An 18339-nucleotide genomic window follows, 5' to 3' on the forward strand; every position below is an offset into this window, starting at 1 on the left:
TGACAGACTGCTGCAGAGATGGCCAATGAACATCTGTTTCTGGACTTTTTCAAGTATCTGCTCTGTGTAAGATGCCACACTATATGTATGAAAAATCCAATATCTGCAAAGTAGAGAAAACAAAGAACACTGAGACAAGGTATGCCTGCATACTATACAACATGGGTCAAAATCTTGATAGACAGGTGAATATGAGACAAATTGGACCTTTAACAGGGTAACGGTAAAGGGATGAATGACATATATGGAATGCCGTAATGAAACTCATTACTTTAGATATTGTATTAGTCAGGATTCTCTAGAGTAATGGAACTTATAGAATGAATTTATCTATCATTCATCTATCTATCTATCTATCTATCTATCTATTTTTCTGTCTAACCATGCACATATCTCTATCTCTAGATCTGTACATAGACATAGATATAAACATAAATATATAAAGGGGATTTATTAGAGTGGCTTATAAGTTGTGATCCAGCTAATCCAACAATGATTGACTATGAACAGAAGGTCCAAGAATCCAATAGTTGTTTCGTCCATCTGGTTGTCTCATCTGGTCTTCAGTATATGCCAGAATCCTGAAGAAGTAGGCTCTAATGTCAGTGAAGGAATAGACTTGCTAGTGAGGGAAAAGGCAAGAAAACAAAAAGAGATAGAGAGTGTTCTTCTTCCATGTCCTTTATATAGGCTGTCAGCAGAAGGTGTAGTTCAGATTAAAGGTTTGCCTTCCCACCTCAAAGATCTGGATTAGAAATGGATCTTCCCACTTCATATGATTTACTTAAGAAAAAATTCCCCACAGGTGTATCTAGTCATTTGAGTTTTAGTTAATTCCAGATGTAGTCAAGTTTAAAACCAAGAATAGTGATCATAAGTCCACACCTTGTCAACTTGATACACAATTATATCTCCTTATGCCATGCTTAATTTCCAAAGGAAGACAATAACCAAATCATAATCCTGCTTAACATGATATTTATCATGATACTATCCCACGTGTAATTGCGAAGTGCATTGTATATTTGACTAAGTCGTATTTGTGCCTAACATGATATAACTGTCCCTCCTACAACTGCAAGCACATTATAAATTTAGAATAAGTGGCAATGTCCCTTGAGCTATACCCCTTTAGTATCTCAAAGTTAAATATGACAATACCATTAATATTTTCTTAACTGATGTTACATCACATGATAAAGAGATACAGGAAAGAAGACACAAATATCTGTACCACCACATTCTTAACAAAATCACAACAGAAACACTCGTGTCAATTATAATCCTCATTTCTATATGTGGTCATGTGGCCTTACTTGGTATTTATAATCACCTTTATCTATTACCCATTTTGTATTTCTTCCACCCTCAGCAAGTATGTCAGTAGGTATTGGCTCTTTCCCTAGAAGAGTGACCTATACCTTCATCCCTGATGGGTCTCTGCCCTTGGTCATCCTGCCTGGATTATGCTGCTGTGGTTTCACATTGAGTTTAATCACAGGACATGGTAGTACCAAGAGATGCCCTAAAGGATTTTCTGCACTGGAGACATCATCTTTCTTACCTCCATTGTGAAGAAGAAATTCAATTTCCCCTTGATAATCTGTATCAGTCACCTCTCCTAACATTGCTATCCCTTTCTTAGCCTGTTGGCTTAAAGGCATCCGAAGCCCAAAGTGACGAGGGGGAAGCCTGAGCTTCTAGTTGAATGGAATGACTGTTGTGTCCCCTGATAGGACTACTCCCTTCTCTGGAACCAAAACTTCAATGCCAGCAGAACTTAAAGTCACAGAAACAGAAAGCAAAATTTTCCTAGTGGGTCACTGGCAGTAATAGTGAGTGGAACTATTCCCCTTTTCACCCCTTGATTCCTGGACTCACAGAGAAATTGTACCATATATTGGGTGCTGATTTAAAGGATATACCACCTTTTAGATAGCCTGCCACAGTCTTCCAGGCTGATACCATCTAATTGGCACTGCAACTATGTCTTCAAAAGGCCATTCCATCTTTCTATGAGGGCAGCTGCTACAGGATGGTGGGTAATATGATAAGACCAACTGGTTCCATGACCATGGGCCCACTGTCATACTTCTCTGGCTGTGAAATTAGTTCCTTTGTCAGAAGCAATACTAAATGAAATACCATGGCAGTGGATACAGCACTCCGAAAGTTCATGTATGGGTTTTTTGCAGAAGCATTATATGCAGAAAAGGCAAATCCTCAACCAGAAAAAGCATCTACTACAGTAAGGACCAAGTGTGGTCCTTTACACAAAAGAAATGCTCCAGTGTAGTCAACCTGCTACCTGGTTGCTAGCTGGACACCCCAAGGAGTGGTCCTATATCTGGGGCTCTGTGGTGGTCTCTGTTACTTAGCCATATCAGTAGCTTGGTGAGTGATAATCCATTTTGTCAAGCCCATGCCTAACCACCATCTCGGCCACCATGGCCACTTTTATCATGGGCCCATTGGGCAATGACAGGAAAGGCTGGAGAAAGAGGCTGACTGTCCACAGAACCAGTTTTCCTGTCTACTTGACTACTGTACTCCTCCTCAGTGGAAGTCGCCTCTTGATGCGCACTTACATAGGACACAAGTATCTTCCCATTTGGAGAAATCTAGTCCCATCTTCCACAGATGTTCTTTCTCATCAATTTTTCAATTGTGCTCTTTCCAACTCCCTGACCATCCAGCCAATCCATTGGCTACAGCCCGTGAATCAGTGAATAATTACACATCTGGCCACTTCTCCTTCCAAGCAAAATGTATGTTATTTGTACTGACAGAAGTTCTGCCCACTGTGAAGATTTCCCTTACAAAAGGGTTTGTAAGGCTGCAGTTATCCACTTCTGGGTGGTACCTGCAGAACATGCAGAACCATCAGTAAACCAGGCCCTAGTCTTCTCTTCTTCAGTCAGCTGATCATAGGGCATACCCCACAAGGCTCTAGGTGCATGCAGCAGACAGCATTGTAACAGGAGTAGAAACAAAAGACATTTGGACAACTTCCTCACAGACCTTGCTTGTGCCTTCAGGACCTGCTCGGGTGCAATCATGTACATACCACATCCATTTGATAATAAATTGCTGCTGTGCACATGTCCTATTTTGTGACTGACAATGTAGTAGGCCAGATAGCATCTAGCTCATGATGAGCAGTTCAGGTCACTTGGTAACTTGGTAGCCCATTGTCAAATATTCAGTTTCCACTAAGGCCCAAGAGCATGCTAAGAAGCTATTTTTCAATAGTCTATAGGTGATGGTAGAGCCTTGCTCCAAAATCCCAAAAGTCTCTTTGGTAATTCACCTATAGGGGCCTGCCAAAATCTCCAAACAGCATCCCTATCTGCCATTGATGCCTCGAGTACCATTGTCTCTGCTGGGTCATATAGTCCAAGTGGTAGAGTAGCCTGCACAGCAGCCTGGACCTGTTGAAGAGCCTTCTCCTGTTCCAGGACCCACACAAAACTAGCAGCTTTCCAACTCACTTGGTATATGGGCAGAAGCAACACACCCAAGTGAAAAATATTCTGTCTCCAGAATCCAAATAGGCCCACTAAATATTGTGCTTCTTTCTTGGTGGTGGGAGGGGCCAGGTGCAATCACTTATCCTTCTCCTTAGAAAGAATATCTCTGTATACCCCATACCCCTGAACTCCTAAAATTTCCCTGAGGTAGAAGCCCTTGAATTTTGGTTGGATTTATTTCCCCTTCTCTGATGTGCATGTGTTACTAATGAGTCCAAAATTGTTGCTACCTCTTGTTCACTTGATCCAATCAGCATGATGGCATCAATCAATACAGTGAAACAATGTGATGCTTTATAGAAGAGACAGATAATCAAGATCCCGTCTAAGCATGGCACAGGACTGGAGAGTTAAGATGTCCTTGAGGTAAAACTATAAAAGCGTACTGTTGGCCTTGCCAATATAAACAATTTGCTTCTGGTCCTTATGAATTGAGAAAAAGTCATTTGCTAGATCAATAGCTGCATACCATGCACCAGGAGATGTTTTAATCTGCTCAAGTAAGGATACCACAACTGGCACAGAAGCTATAATCAGAGTCATTACTTGGCTGAGTTTTTGATAGTCAACTGTCAGTTTCCACAATCCATCTGTCTTCTGCACTGGCCAAATAGGAGACGTAAAGGGAGATGTAGTGGGAACCACCACCCATGTATCTTTCAAGTCTTTGATGTCACTAATTTCTGCAGTTCCTCTGGGGATGAAATACTGATTTTGATTCACTATTTTTTTTGATAGAGGCAACCCTAAAGGCTTTCACTTAGCCTTTCCAATCATAGCAGCCCTCACTCCACAGGTCAGGGAACCAATGTGAGAATTTTGCCAACTTCTAAATGTATCTATCCCAATTCTGCATCTTGGACTGGGGAAATAACTACAAGATGATTTCTGGGACACCCTGGACATATACAATCAGTGGACTCTAGCCAAAACTCTATTAATCACATGACCTACATAAACCCCTACTTTAACTGGAAGGTCACACAGCTTCTTGGAGTCTCCCAGAATCAGCATCAATTCAGAACCAGCATCCAATAGCCCTCAGAAAGTCTGATTGTTCCCTTTCTCCCAGGGTACAGTTACCCTTGTAAAGGGACTTAGGTCCCTCTGGGAAAGGACTACAGAAAAGCTAACTGCAAAACTTTTAAGTATTTTATCAGTGTCCTTCCTCAAGGGAAACTGGCTGTCCTTTCATTCTCTGCAACATGGCTCAAGTTTGGAAATTGGTTCATGAGCTGAGATTGCCTTTTGCCACAAGCCAATGCAACATTTCTTTCATTTGTTTGAGAATTTTTCTGCTTATGCAGACCAAACAGAAATGTAGTAGACTTCTTATCTATTTCACACTTGGAAACACCATGATTGATTAGCCAATATCAATGATCCATACAAGTCATGCCACCATAAAATTCACTTTGCTTGTGCTGACCATTACAGGTCAGGCCATTATGGATATTGCTTTGTCTATGCTTCCCATTACAATAACTACAATTGCCTTTGGCAATTCAGTATTGCCACCTGGCCCCTGCTACCTTGGGGTCCAATTAAACCCATTGTATTTAGTTCATCCATCTGAGCAGCAGCATCTTCGATCCTAAGGTCTGGCACAAGGCAAAGGGCAAGAACAATGCTCTTCAAATGTTCTGATGCCTCTCTCACCAATTTGTATCTTATAGGATTAGTGAAGGGCATGTCTTCTGAGTCTTCCCATTGTGGAGGATTAGGCTTTATATGGCATACCCACTCTAACACTGCAATTTCTCTTAGCCTTAAAATCCCTTCATTAACACTAAGTCAAGGGATATCAGGAACCTCCAACTCCTTTTTAGTAGACCATCTTTTGACAAATGCTCCTGCCAACCATTCAAATAAACTTTTCATGCCTTTTTTTTTAACTGCGCAAGCTTCCATATTAAATCTCCATTCAGTGGGCCCATATCAATAAACTGAGTCTGATCCAGTTTTTATGTTCCTTCCACCACTATGCCACATCCTAAAAATCTATTCCCATGAATAGTCTCCATACTTCTGCTTACATGAATTAACAAACTCATTAAGATCTTTAGTAGTATGGTGTACCTCCTCATGGACAGCACTTTCTACCTGCCCTCTATGAGCCTGCTTAGCTAGTTGTAGGTCTAAATACAGTTATAGGTCTAAAGGCAACTATTGATGGGCCCTGAGGGATATCAGAATTGTCTTGCCTGGCATTCCCTTCAGAGAATGCCACTGGTAGTTTAAGAGACAATGAAGGATTAAGTAATACTTCAGGGAATGGGAGTATGAGTATATCTTCTGCTGATGATGGAGAGACTACTTACTTCTTTGGGTGAGAATCTGAGAGTTTAAAGCTCTCAGTTTCAATAGGGTTCTCCCACACATTCCCATCCCAAGTTACAGCATCCCATTCTTTACCCTTACTTGGACCTCAGGCACCCACCAAGTCCAGGACTTGAATTTTGCTGTAATTCAGCCAACTTTATAATGAGGGATCAGTTTGATTTTCTGAAACTGGAGGCCTGTGGCTGCTAGAGAGAACATTCTCTTCCAGGGCACACTAGAAACCTTTAAACTGTTTATGTGCATCTAAAGCTGGTCAATTTTTACCACTGAATTCATTGTTGTCTTTCAGAGTATTCTAAGATCCTAAAAGTCAATTAATTTTAATGCAGAGCTCACTATTTTCCATAAAGGTATTCAGAGATGCTCAGAGCAACTGACTGGAATTGTTATTTTCCTTATTTTTCCACAAATTGTCAAAAGCTTTATATACAGAGTTACCAAATCTGTTGCCTCTCATAATTGGTGAATCAAGATAATCAAATGCATTTGTCTCCTTAAGTTTGTAAAATAGTTCACACAATTGGCTTTTAACAGTCTCTGAGCTCCTGAGAGAAGCTTTAGTAACTAGAGAGGCTTCAGTAACTGTAGGTGTTGGCAAATTGGAAAGCCTATTCCAGATACTTAAAATATAGATCATTATACTTCTGTTTCTCTAGAACCACTTCTGGTACCAAAATCTGTAATAGTCAGGGTTCTTTAGAATAACAGATTTTATAAAATGAATATACATAGATAGACAGATGGAAAAATGATAGGTATAGATAGATAGATAGATAGATAGATAGATAGATAGATAGATAGATATAGATATTGACTTTATTAGAGTGACTTACAGGCTATGGTCCAGGTAATCCAACAATGATTATGAATGGAAGGTCCAAAAAGCCAGTAGTTGTTCAGTCAATGAGGCCAGATGTTTTAGCTGGCCTTCAGTATACACTAGAATCCCAAAGAAGTAGGTTCTAATGCCAGAGAAGAAATGGACTTGCTAATGAGGGCAAGGGGAAGCAGGTGAAGAGAGGGAGAGCTTCCTTTTTCCATGTCCTTATACAGGCTGCCAGCAGAAGATGTGGCTCAGATTAAAGGTGGATCTTCCCACATCAAAGTTCCAGATTGGAAGTGGATATTCCCACTTGGAATGATTTAATTAAGAAAAAAATCCCAATCATTTGGATTTCAGTTAATTCCAGATATAGTCAATTTGACAACCAAGAATAGCCATCAAAATATTCGCTTAAAATAACTTAAACCCAAATTTAAAAGTTAACAAAGAAAATCCAGGGCATTATATAATGGTGACACAGCCAACTCATCACAGAGAAATAATACTTTAATTCTGTCTTCATTTAGTAGCTGATAGAAACCGAGGGATGAGAAAAGACAAATGGACCCATTCATAGCATTGGTGGGAGAAGTGAAGAGTCTCCCTTGTAAGAGACGTAATGGCATCAAGTGACACACACCTCAGAGATCAGCCAGTTAGAATTCACTGAGGATTCTAGAACCTTCATCTGACGACACCCAAGCACCTGTTTGAGGACAAACAGACCATTATGAAGAGAAACCCTCTCCCAGGCTATAAATAAACCTTGCCAAATCTAAAGCAACTAAAATTAAAATCACACAAAGCATTTTGTGTATGAGTTAGCTCCATCTACAAAAAGATTAGAGACGAATGACCAAACATAAGGGAGTTATCCCATTTCTAGTAACCCACCCCACAGAAAGCCTTCAAAGAAGTCAGGAAATACTGCGTTCTTAACAAAACTGCACCATGATCGTGAAGAATCTGTGGAATTCGGCTAGGACAGCACTACAGGTCAAACAAGGCCATCAATGCCCACAGGGTGGCCATCAACCTTGGGGAACTAGAAAGCAAGAGCAAGCACAGGAGACAAGAAGGGGAGAGCAGAGAGGGAGGTGGGGTATAAAACACAGGTGGAATAGACAGAGTCTGCTACCCCAAATGGTAGCTCGCAGACAGTGAGATGGGGGGTAGGGGTAAGAGGTGACACAGGTACAGGTCTGGAGTTGTTAAATCATGACAATCTGGGGGAGAGAGATAGAGAGGGTGAAGAGCTCCATGCATGTGGATCTGACAACTGAATAGGGCTGACTGGCTCCTCGGGAAACCAACTACCAAAATGATAAAAGCATGCCATTGGGAAGTTCTGCAGCTATGGAAGAAATTAAAGCCATAATTTAGAATCCTCAGGAAGGGAAATGGCCAGGTCCATGTGGTTTCACCAGTGGATTTTACCAAATATTATGAAACCCGGTAATATTCACTTCAATAGTTTTTCCAGAAAACTGAGAATGAATTAACAACTCCACATCTTTATAGCCTTGGAATCAAGTGCAAGTGATGATAGTCCAAGAATCAATGATATTCTTCACAAATATAAACCCTTATACCACACAGCATCACATCCATTTCAATGGGCCAAAAACTGCAGCTAAGTGTGGCTCATCACAGAACACCACAAAATTCAACAGGAATGTACAGCAGGTTCATAGGAATGCATGCACAGTAGGTTCAATACAAGCTCATGGAGGTTGGTAAAGAAGATGGCTGGGAAAATTCCAATTATCTATATGACTTTTTAAAAGATTTTACTATTTATTTATGTGTATGTGTGTGTTTCAGTCTGCCGTGTGAGTGTCAGTGGAAGTCAGAAGAGAGCGTTGGATTCCCTGGGACTGGGATCAGCTGTGTAAAGAGTGGATGAATCCTGAGTGAATATATACTATTGACATAGGTATAACAATTCACACCTCTGTCAAGGCTTCCTCGGTTCCCCACAATGAATGATGTGAAGACAACCTGTCCATCAGGCTGATGGACAGGTTAAAGGGGTGGTGTGGCATGTGTGTAAACAGTGGAATAATATACAATAGTGACAAAATAAAACAGGAAATCGTGCCATTGCAACAATGTAAGATGATCCTATCCGAGCAGAGAGAGGCCGATACCAAACGATGTCACTAGGAGTCAAACTCCAGGTAGGGTAGAATGAGAACTTAGTCACCTTGTACCAAATTTCAGCTAGATGTGAGGAGTAAGTTCCAGCATCCTGTTATACAGCATGATGACTGTAGTTATTAATAATGCATGGTATATTCACAATAACTAAAGGATGGAGGCTGAAGAGGTGGCTCAGTGGTGAAGAACATGTATTTCTCTTTCAGAGGCCCTAACTTTGTTCCTAGCACCCATGTTAGGTGGCTCACTGCTATCCATAGCTCCAGATTCTGGGCATCTGACACCCTCTTCTGACCTCCATGGGCATTGCACTCACATTTGCACACACCCCCAGCATGTATACATGCATACACAATAAAAATAGAATAAGTCTAAAACATAAAATGAAGGGCAAGGGTTTCAAATATCACCACAAAGAAATGAGGTGATTGACATATTGTCAGTGCCTGACTCAATCACTCCACAATGGCATTTGATATGTACCAAGTAGACTTGGTTTTGAAACCATATGGTACCCTGTAAACATATAGCTATTATCCATGCATATTAATTAGAAATCTTGACAACTAAAGTCAGTATTTGTAAGAGTAAAATAACAGCAAATAAAAAGGATGTCAACATGAAAATCCACCACCAGCTTCTCCCACTAATCTGCACCCCTTCCTTACCCTCATCCCAAAATGTACACAGCCTTCCTTCCACAATGTTCTGCTTTTATTCATCAACAAATATGGTTGCAGCATCTTCTATGAGAAGAAAGAGAAGCAGCCACATCTGGCTGGGGTGAAAGCGGAGTTATGTGGGAAGTGATACAGAGGAGGTGCTAAATCAACTGAGTGTTGAGAAACATCATTTTACTGAGGAGAGATGGAGGCAATGGCTGGCACAACTTCCTGGTTAAACACAGAAAATTATCAGCTTCATTTGACAAAGGTCCAGTTAGACTGATGCTTAGAATAGAGACTGTTTGGATATAAGAGCAAAGAGTTGGGCTGGGGATGAATCATGAAAATCTTGAATGCCAAGCAAAGGAATTTATACTTAACTTAAATCCTACATACTTTTCAATGAAGATTACCTCATACCCTGTTCCTTGGCCTTATATGGATCTTATCAGAAAGAGATGTTGCCACATTAAATTAACCCAAGGGTTGAACGAGGGATCTCAAGAAGCATTCCAACACTGATGTGCGTGTTTAATGTGCGTGTCAGCAAATTAACCTCAGCATCTTTTCCCCAAGGTACAACATAGATGAAATCATACCAGGGACTGGAGAGGTGGCTCAACAGTTAAAAGCATCCACTGCTCTTGCAGAAGAACTGAATTCAGCTCCCAGCACCCACTTTGGGTGGCTCACAACTGCCGAAAATATGACCTCACCCTCTTCTGGCCCCAGAGGCACTGCATTCATGTACATACTACACACACACACACACACACACACACACACACACACACACACACACACACCATGAATAAAATTTTAAAGAGAAAGAAACCTCACCAGCCTCTCTTATTTTGAAGGAAGCTTGTCTGACAAACAAAGCTCATAGTTAATATGAAAGGGATTTTTAAAGCACTATACAATATATTTTTCCAAAGTGTAGTCTTTGGGTCAACATTATTAGCCTAAACTAAGACTCCATAGAAATCCCAACTTTATGCCCAGACTTACTAAATCAGAAATACCAGGCTTGTGGCTATCAGTATGCATCTAGAAAGTCTGCTTGGTTATTCCAACACATACTACAGTTTGGGCATATCTGACAGCTGATTATACAAATATCCTCAAGTGCCAATAAATCCCAGACGTACATGGCTTAGTCCAGCCCGGCTATTAGAGGCTCACAAAGGAGACCTGTCTTACTTCTCCCTGGAAAATCAGATATTCTCCCTTGACATTTTTCTTTTCTCAACCCACAAGCTATTCAGAGCTCACTTTCCTGGTGGGATAATTACTTTCAGAACTCCTCAGCACACCGTATCAGAAGGTCCGGCAATGGTTTCTCCAAAGGATAGAAAATTAGATAGGGAAATTTCTCTTTCTAGTTTGTATTTTGATAAGGTAATTTTGCTTGAGAGAATGGATGTCAGCACACCAACCTGCAGTCACAATAAATCTGTGTCAATTTAGTCAATGAATAAGTACTCTAACGTCAACGTTTCCCTCTATATTCAAATGTGCATTATAAATTCCTGCTGCAAAAAAAGGGAGATAAACAATAAAGACATTGCTTCATTGCTAGTAGGAGGAGAAAGGATAAATGACAGGAAGTATTCAGGACACTTTGCTTTCTCGAGGCAAAATGAGGAATGGAAATCCATGTCTGTGTAACAAAGTTCAATGTGAGATGTCATCAGAAAGTAATTGAAATGAATTGCCCAGTGCTTTCTGTGTCTCCACTAAACTCTATGTCTCTGTCTCTCTCCATATCTCTCTCTCCATCTCTCTCTCTCTCTCTCTCTCTCTCTCTCTCTCTCTCTCTCTCTCTCTGTCTGTCTGTCTCAGATCAAGATCCTATAGCTCATATTTTCCCTTTTCTCAATTTTAATTTTTAATTTCATGTCTGTGTGTGCCTGCTAGTGTGTGGGTTTGTGCACATGAGTGCAGTTGCTCCTGGAGGCCAGAAGAGGGCATCAGATCCCCAAGAGCTGGAGTTAACTGGGGATTGGTTGGTTGTGAGCTACAGGACTTGAGTGTTAGAAACTAAATTCAGGTCCTCCTCTTCAGAGTTATACATGCTTTCAACTTCTGAGCCACATTTCCAGTCCGGGGGTCATATTTTCCTGTGGTTTTAATTTGTCACAATCATCATGAATACCCTTTTTTAGACTGAAATTTCCCTAAGGCCAGCTTTGTCAGGATGGGCCCTGATTAACATTAAATTTAGGAAGCACTTGTTTTAAACCCAGCTCCTTTCACCATATAGGAAAGTGGGTCTGCTGACCAGGCTCTGAGTTTACCTACCCATAGGTTGACACAGTACAGTCCTGGATTGCTGTCCCCTGGCCTGTAAAAGAGCAGCCATGTTTACTATGGTGCCATCCACAATGGCCAGACTATGAAATTAACCTCAAAGCCCACCAAAGGATGAAGGGATCAGATGTGGTACATGGACACAGGGGAGTTTTGCTCAGTCACAAAGAAGAACGAACTTCTGTCATTGGTAGGAAAATGGATGGAACTAAAGGTTCATGTTCCGTGAAATAAGCCAGACCTACAGAAACAAATATTACAGGTTTTTCTCCTCCACTTGGAAGCTGGGAAAACAAAACAAAATGGATAAGAAACTACAGAAGGATGTACTAGGGATTTGAGAGGGGAAGGATAAGAGGGGGTATAGCATGAATCTTAAAAGGTCTTATTATTTAAAACAAACCTGGAGCCAGGTATTGGGGTGAATGCTGGAAGATCAGAGAAGCAGAACAAGCCACAGCCACCTCACCTTGCCATTTCCTCAGCTGATCCTGTTTCCTCAGACTGGAAGCCTCTTTGTCCTCATCTAAATGAATCTCAGCTGAACTGCTACTAAAAGTGGAAAAGCTTAACCAGCTCTAGTTCTTGGTTTTCATTCCTTATACACCTTTCTGTTTTCTGCCATCACTTCCTGGGATTAAAGGCTCTTGTTACCACACCTGGCTGTTTCCAGTGTGGCTTTGAACTCACAGAGATCCAGAGGGATCTCTGCCTCTGGAATGCCAGGATTAAAGGCATGTGTGCCACCATTTTCTGGCCTCTATGTCTAGTGGCTGTTCTGTTCTCTGACCCCAGATAAGTTTATTAGGGTGCACAATATTTTGGGGAACACAATATCACCACAAAGTGGGGGAATGAAAAATAGTGGTAGAAGGGGTGGGAACAGATATGATACAAGTCCACTATTTGTTTGTAAAGTTAAGTTATACTAATTAGAAGAGAGAATGAGAGAGAGGTCAGGAGCCTTGCTCTCTAAGCCACTGGTACCCTTCTGCAAACAGGATCCAGTGAGGAGTTTACTGTGGAAAGAAGGTAGACACTGGACAGGGCTGTGGGTGGAAAGCTCAGGAAGGAAGGGGTAAGCCACTGAACTTTTCTAACACAATAGACACAGATTGACGTCTTCAATGTTTTTCCATCCGATGTCCTTATTTACTAGAAGTTGTTGTCAGGCCGTGATTAGACACACTGCTCAGAGCTCCTCCCAGTTAACAACCCAGCAATCAGTTCTTAAGAGAATCTGATTGCCACATTGTTGAAGGCCTGAATCCTCCAGATGGCTATGCGCTGATACTTGGGTTCTGTCCAGTTCCGCGCCAGCTCTGCTTGCTCGCCCACAGCAGTGTGTGCAAGGCCCGCCCAGCAATATTGGTTAGGCACCCTTTGTCTAGCGGTAGCTTCAATCCAAAGTATATGTTTCTCCACTTCCAGTAAACAGCCCAGCAACGTTTCCAGATGTCTGCTCCACTGTTCATGTACATTAGACTTTCCTCCAAGCCGTCACCATCCTATTCAATAAGCTATTTCATGTAAGTCAACAACAGGGAAATCATCCTTGCCAGACCCCAAGAGTGAAAAACACAGCGTCTTTTCCTCTCTCTGAGAGCTTCCTGTGAGTCATTATTACTGCTTTATTTAAACTACCGTCATCATGATTAGGATGCCATTGAAGAGAGGAAAGAGAAAAATATCCAGAAACAGCCATTGGTGAGGGATAGAGTCGTGGAAGAGAGAATCATTGTTAAGCTTTTAGTGAAAATCAGTGTTTTTCTGATGGCTCTTACATGGTTCAGTGAGGACAAAAATAATATCAGAAACCATAGTGTCTGTCCTTTCAATGCGATTGTGCATCCCATTGTCAAACCATGAATGGATGGAGCTGGCATCCTACCTCCCCCAGAACCTCAGACCCACAGGGGTCAATGAGACCTTACCCCTCTAGCTTCTCCCACTTTATGATGGGAATTGCCTTTTCCTCTGGCTTTTATAAAGCATCACTTTATTTAAAAATATATATTAGGGGCTAGAGAAATAGCTCAGCAGCTAAGAATTCATTCTGCTCCTTGCAGAGCACCCAAGTTCTGTTCCCAGCACCCACATCACATAGCTCACAATTACCTTTAACTCCAATTCCAGGGCATCCGATGGATGCTGTCTTCTGGCCTCTGCAGGCACCATACCAATCATGCACAAACCCATATATAGACACACATGCATATACTTAGTAAAAAGTAAAATTTTCTTTTAAAGGTTTACTTTAATATATTTGCACATATGTCTGTGGGCCTGAGTGTATATATGAAGACCACATGCACACATGTGTCCATGGAGGCCAGAAGAGAGCATCAGATCTCCTGGAACTAGTGTTACAGACAGTTGTGAGCCTCCATGTGGTTGTGGGGAGCCAAACCCACATCCTCGCTTAAGAGATGAACTACCTCTTCAGCTCCAAAAGTAAGCTATAAAAAGTCTTTATTGGTATATATTCATTGTACAAAGCAATGAGTTTCATAATGACATTTTCAGTGAGAATTATCTTTTTTTCCACATTGTCTTGGAAAAAAATCTGTAATGGATTTCTAGTTCCAAGAGTTACAGAATTTCTCAGTACATCCTCAGACCCTTTCTGTAATGCAATCTAAGTCACCTGCCAAGGAATAAAGCATTGATTCACTCCAGTAACCAACCTAACACCACGTTTGCACACAGCAATAAGTCAGTACGGACCCGTAGGTCCTGAACTGGACATTAACATCATCTAACATAAATCTGCCCTGTGAACACAGTCAGAAGAGAACAGTCTCAGACCTGGTGTTATCACCAGCTCGTCACAAAGCACTCAATTAGAGGTGACTTCTTCTTCTATGACATGACAAATTTGAACAAAATGAGCTTCAAAAATTGTACATTTCTGTGGAACAGCACAATTCCTCAATCAAGCCACCTTAGGCCACCTCACATATGGAGATGAGGAAATGAAACTGAACCTTACAAATGGAAAGGAAGATGATTAATATACAACCCCAGAACTGTGGCAGCAGAAAGCTCAGTTATATTCATTTGTGCCAAGGTTACACAGCCTCAGTTGCTTGTTCCTCATAGCCAAGACAGAGATGCACCCAGGGTTAGCCTGGGGAGTGGGGATCAAAGTTCAGCTCCATTTCTTGCAAATTATGCATCATTAACCAAACACTTGTGACATGTGTCATCCCTTAGCTTAAATTCACTCAGTTTCCACACAAAAATAGAACAGGCAGGTTGGGGCGGGGCAGGGGGAGAGGGGTGCGTCTGTTATAAACACTGAAAGAGAGAGATTATTGAGTTCTTGTGTGGTCCAGGATTTAGAAAGCATCCAACCTTGATGAGAGCTTGCCAAGAACTTGGTGACTTCAGAAACAGCACCACCAGCACTCCCGTCTGTCACCTCTGTGACACCTCCCGGGTATCTGGGATTGTGCTTGGCGCTTTGTGTGTCCTAGGCCCTATCTCCTAACTTCCTCCCATTTCCTCTACTTCACTTTACTAGTGACAATCTTGCAAAGAGAGCCTGCTTTGGGGTTATTTTGTAAGTGCTTGGAGAAGATTTTCCTGGTCTTCCCCCCACTCTCAACCTCTTTCATTGGAGTCTAGAAACAACTCAATAGATATTTATTGATATCCATCTTAATCCCATTTTGCAGAAACATTGAGAGAGGCAGCGAATTAATCTCCTGATTTCCATCCTGGTATTTTTGTGACCCTTCTACCTTCATCTCCCCTACAGCAAAGACTCACCAGGTGAGCCAGTGGCAGAGGGCTAATTACCAATGGGCACTGAAGTGGAACGGGGCCCTCAGAGGAGAGCTGAGCATAGACAGCTGGATGTCTTTGGAATCCTCCCCAAGGTGCAAGTGGATTCCGGCCAAGGAGTTATTTTATTCATCAGCTGCCAGAGGGTTGAATTTTTATGTCAGCTCGGTGCAAGGTTGGCCGGGCCAAAGAAGGCAAATAAAAATTGCATGAAGTTTGGAGTCGGCTGGGGTAGGTGGCAGTGTGTCCCTGCTGGCTTGGCCTTTGGTACAGCCTCATGAAAGACAAAGACCCGCCTCAGCAAGATCTCGGAGCATCCTGGAGAATCGCATTTGGCAAAATAACAGACCTTTGGTCTGAGGATCTGGAGGAAAATTCATGAGGCAACAGAAACCAGGCAGGCTGAGCATCCATTTTCCTTTCTTCTTTACAAGAAAGGGTGAGATAGAGAAGCCTGGTCTTTTCCTTCTGTTCATTCAAGGTGTATCTAGTGCCTGCTTTAGAGCCAGCTGTGGCCTGAGCACTGAGAAATGCCTTCCAGAAACATTACATGCTACAGTCAAAGAGTTCAGTCTATTAAGTACCAACGCCAGGCTATGACAAATGCCAAGAGATGGACCCAGTAAGAAAGAACTCACATCTAATTTTTCCTTCAATTATCTGTGTGTGTGGCATGCATGCATGTGTCGTGCATGTTTCCATATGTGTGAACACAGATGCGCGTGTATGCAGACACTGGTGGCAGTTGGAGATTGAAGCCTGGGGTGCCAGAGGCTTATAATGGGAACCTTCCTCAGTTGCTCCCCACTGTATTCATTGAGGTAGGCTCTCCCAGTTGAACTCACTGATTTGGCTAATCTGGCTAGAAAAGCTTGCTCCTCTGTTTCTGCCTTCAGACAGCTAGAATTTCAGACTGGCCACCTCACCAGAATGGCTTTTACATGGGTAGTGGGAATCTAAACTCCAATGTTCATGCTGGGTGACAGGACCTTTTCCATCTGAGTCATCTCCACATCTTAGAAATCACATCCAATGGGGGAAGAGGCACTCCTGGAAGGCTACACAGCATCAGAGAAGGACTCCAATGCACAACATTACAGACATTGTTGGTACCAAGAGAGGAAGAATAAAAGAGCAATGGGATGGGATGGACACAGTCAGGGAGACATCACTGGCCAGTGTGGGTATTTGAATATCACAGAAATTCACCAAGAACTGAGACTCAGCCAGGCTGGAGCATCAAGAAGATCTCCATGGAGGATACACACTCCAACTCCAGCAATATCACACTCTTCTCCATGGAAGCTCCTAGGGAGCCAGTGGGTGGCAGAATGGGAGCAAAGTGGTGATTGCTGATCAAGCATTGAATCAGGAGAATACAGCACAACCAGAGCTTAGCATCATGGGGAGTCAGGAGCTCCAGCCTCACATCTCAGCAATGCCACTTCTGTGCTCTGGTGAACCCAGGAAAGCTTCTGAACCGTAGTTTACTCAATGCTGGAAGGCAGCCACGCAATAAGCCTGGGGTTGATGGAAGTGTATCGGCAAGCATCTTCATATTCTTTGAATTGTAGAGTCTCCCAGGGTTCAAAGAAAGCAAATGAAAAGGAGAGTCCTGACAGATATACGAGAAATAATGGATTACATTTATGGGAATAAAAAGTAGACAAGAAATAAAGAAATAACTCAATTTGAGTTGAATTGTCTTACTTGTTATTGACCATTTTGGGGAAATGTTTCTTTGTGAGGACACAGTTGTATATCATTACAGCTAGGGACCAAGGAGAAGAGAAAAAAACTGGAAAAGAGAAAAAAACAGAAAGCCGGCCTTAGCCCTGGTTATGTTGAGCTTTCTAAAAGTGGGCTGAAAGCATCTGGTCCTGTTTGGAATGCAGACATTTTAAGTGGCCTTTGCCAGCCAGGGATGGCAGTTAAGGTGCTCTGTGGAAGCAGGCCTGTGTAGAGAGAAAGCAGGAAAGACTGAGATGAGATAAGGCTGCCAATCAGTCAGAACTTCATCCTTCCCAGAACTGACCTCACCTCCCCCAACCTTTGAACTACATTAGACCTTTCATTTTCTCTCTTATGACACATCCATTTCAGGAGAAAATGCTGTCTTCTGTGTTTTAGAATGTGTTCATCATCTAATGGCATCTGTCATCCTTAATGCTACCTCTTTGGTACACACTGCCATCATTCACCCTGCAGCGCATGATGGCTCTGGATGGTCCCCTTTTCTAGTCTTATCTGCTGTATATCTTGTCTTGTCTGCCATGTGATAGCTAACCGGACAGTTCAAACCATATCTGAATGTGTCACTCCTTGGCTTTGGTCCCACAGGGGCTTCTTCCTGCTCACTTGAAGGGGGAAACATAATAAACCTATGTGGTGTGGCACGCTTGCCTAACCATCTCCTTGCTTAGACTTCCCTGGCTGGGCTGGCATCTTTGATTGCTCACAGACACACCCAGCACTCATCTCAGGGCCATTACATCTTGTCTTCTACAATGTCACTTTCCTCAGGGACCATCCTGCTCACTATCTTACTTTTCTCCAGTTCAAATAGTCACTCAGGAAAGTTGCCCACACTGGAAAAATAAGGCCCCACCATCCCTTGTCACTTCTCACCTTGTTCTTTTATTTTTATGGTTTATTTTTATTTTTTATTTATGTGAGTGTGTGTGTGTGTGTGTGTGTGTGTGTGTGTGTGTGTGTG

General features: G+C 42.1%; 1 long non-coding RNA gene across 1 annotated transcript; it reads right to left on the bottom strand.

The window, feature by feature from the left end:
• Positions 1–14289: 14289 nt before the first annotated feature.
• LOC128122047 (uncharacterized) lies at positions 14290–17607 on the bottom strand. Its single transcript, XR_008222322.1, has 2 exons — positions 17334–17607; positions 14290–17238 (listed from the first exon to the last, which is right to left on the bottom strand). It is a non-coding gene; the product is annotated as an uncharacterized LOC128122047 (long non-coding RNA).
• Between the last annotated feature and the right edge of the window lie 732 nt (positions 17608–18339).

Source organism: Peromyscus californicus, unplaced genomic scaffold (assembly GCF_007827085.1).
Source record: "Peromyscus californicus insignis strain IS unplaced genomic scaffold, ASM782708v3 Scaffold_3__1_contigs__length_106647218, whole genome shotgun sequence".
Lineage (NCBI taxonomy): Eukaryota > Metazoa > Chordata > Mammalia > Rodentia > Cricetidae > Peromyscus > Peromyscus californicus.